Here is a 2,962-nt window from a genome sequence, read left to right on the forward strand (position 1 = left end):
TTTCCCTTTCATTCACCAGCCAACAACATTTAAGATGTCAACTGCTGTGCTATCTTGAGTCCCTCTGGGAATAAACTGATCAGAGCCCCTCTACCAACCCACAATGTACATGAAGCGTTCTGAGAAATACATCTGCACTGTCTTATACCTTTGAGATTCTGGAGTTATTTGTTGCTGCGGCATTACTTAGCCAGACCTAACTGATACAACAAGCAGTCTGGAATTTAAATTGTTATTATTTACCCTCTACTATTCCTATAACTAGTACCTATAATTAACAATCTTACATTTCTATAACTCTCTGTACGTGTCTATTGCTCCACCAACTTCAAGGGGTCTCCTTCAAAGAGCAAAAGGACCATGTCCAGTAAGAATGAAGAAGACGAGAACACGGTCATCACACTCCAGCTGCATATTCAGTTTCAAGAATAACTTCCTAATGTAGCAGACTCTTAAGGAAGACCAAAAAATCAGCCCATAGAGGGACATGACAATGTTTTAAAAAAAAAAAATCTGCTGGCTATAGGTAATGGAGTATTGTAGGCTAGGGCACAGAGATTTCGCCCAGAGAAAGCACGTGAAGAGGAGATATACCACCTCCTACCTGAGCTCTGAATATGAATTGCACCCTTCAGGTCAGTTAACAAAGGCTACTGAAGAGAGGGGGAGAAAGGGACAGCTATAAAGAATGAGTTGATGAGGTTTTGTTGGAAGGGAGAGGGGGAAAGGAAGAGCAAAGAGATACAAGCTTAAAGATTAAATATTTTTTAAAAAGCTCTGAGGCAGCAGAAATACAGAAGCATACAACTGCATGTGAGATTTAAGAAGCAAAATCGCTAGATGGTTAAAAAATCTCTAACTTCCAAAAAGCATAATAAGAGGAAAAAGGGATAAAACAAAAGCAACTGTATTTTCATCAATTGATCATTTGCTAGCTGGGGCTTTTGGGGAAAATGGTGTTAAGAAAAGAACACTAATAGGCATAATACTTAAGAAAACTATTTACAATGTATGTTTTTAACCCAGAGTCAAACCCCTGTAGCATACTTCTTGCCTTAAAAACAAAAGCAAGACACATCCCCTGTCTTGTTGGTTAACCGCAGCACTGCTGTTTGACAGACAGTCAGTGTGACCTCGACTCTCATCTACCCAACAGCCGCTCTTCGGGTACCCGACGCACAGGCCTGACTTACAACAGGCAAACCGTGGGGCAAACTCGCACCCTGGGCGCGGATACCATGGCTCTCACCAACGTAAGGATGTGCTGAGGAATCAGCAGTCAGACAGTGACTGTCTTTTGGTAATAACTTCTTATTATGTCAAGGAATCTACATGCAGATCAATGTGACTACCGTGCACATGCTCATCCCCACCATCAATCACTATCGATTTGCACACCAATTCCTCACCATAATTAGAAGCTATAGACAGGGTAGCAATATTGCCTTCAATACTGTGTCACTACCCTCCACACACGACTGTGTTCCACCAGACTTCTGCTCTGACATCTCCGACACTGCTTCAGTCGTTATTTGGGGTGAGAAGTGGGGGAGCTGAGTGAATAACACATCCCTGTGTGCCATGCCTACCTGAGAGATACCCGGTCCCCTATTAGAGATTTTTTAAAAATGGGAATTCCTCCATATCCATATTGAATCCCTGTGTGCAAATTCGAAAGTTGGCAACACGCTGCTCTTAATCTGATTTATGCACCAATTTATTTTATACGTTAGGCACACTGTATGCAGGCTGACTGAGGCATAAAAATTTCATGCAAAAAAGGACTCACTCCCACACGGTGGGTAGGACAAATGACTCCATATACCAAATGCATTTTGCCCACTATACAAACGTTTTGATCTGTTTCTATCTCCCCTCAAGCTCCCACTCCAGAAAGCTCAAAAGGCTGTGTATCTTAACTTTCTGAAATCCTTTCATGCTACAAAACACCCACTTATGCAGAGAACTTCTCGCCGTGTTCACTGTTTAACTGTGGATCGTAAACACGTAAGCATGCTCAACAGAGGCAGACAGACACATACCCATGACACACCTAGGTAATTTGGCAGTGAGGTTGTTTGTTCGAGCATTTTTTCTCTACATATCATAACTACCATGCATTTTGCATTACTCCTCTAATTACCTTCCCAGGGATATGGTCCCCAGCATATTATTAACAGCAAAACTCCAAACAAATTAAAAAAAAAAAAAAAAAAAAAAAAGCTTTAGGAATAGGGTTTTTCGTTAGGGAAAAAGCAGCTAGAAAAAGCATCTTTCTGAATTTCCTTTTATTAGAAGTCTCCTTTCATCCAAGAAATATGGGGCCTGAAATAAATTGTACCATCCTGCTTTTTTTTTTATTCAAATCCTTGCCAGAGCTAGGCAGTATGCTAATGAAAACAGGTTGATAAATGACTCCCTGATATTTTCCAGACATTTTTCTCTCAGAAGTGCTCTAAACTGATGTAGCTCAAAGAGAATAAGGCGCATTAAGTCATTATATCAATTTTTGTTACCCAGATACTTCAGTCCCAGTTAAGCGCTGACAGCCAATATAAAACAAGGCAAGGGCATCATACGACTCCATCGATCAAATCTTGTCGTAGATAGATTGCCTATTACACAAATAGAACCAGCAGATTCAGTTTGTAGTTTTATGCTCTCCAATTAAAGGATAACAGGGTACTTTCCCATAAATCTGCTAATTGCAACTGAATTAATTTAACAAATTTCTCCAAGCACAGACGAAAAAGCGATTGGTTAAGCTAATATAAACTAGCACAGGTTGTCACAAAGAGGCTCCCATAACATCTTCTTGCTATACCTTGATTGGGCAAGGTGTCACAAGTATTTAGCTACTTTGTGGTTCTCTGGCAACAGACAGCTGACAAGCATAAAACATTGCACAAATAGGAGATAATTTATTTGTGGTACTTTTTTTCCTCTCCCTCACTCCCCGCTC

Source organism: Lipotes vexillifer, unplaced genomic scaffold (assembly GCF_000442215.2).
Source record: "Lipotes vexillifer unplaced genomic scaffold, Lipotes_vexillifer_v1.1 scaffold865, whole genome shotgun sequence".
NCBI lineage: Eukaryota > Metazoa > Chordata > Mammalia > Artiodactyla > Lipotidae > Lipotes > Lipotes vexillifer.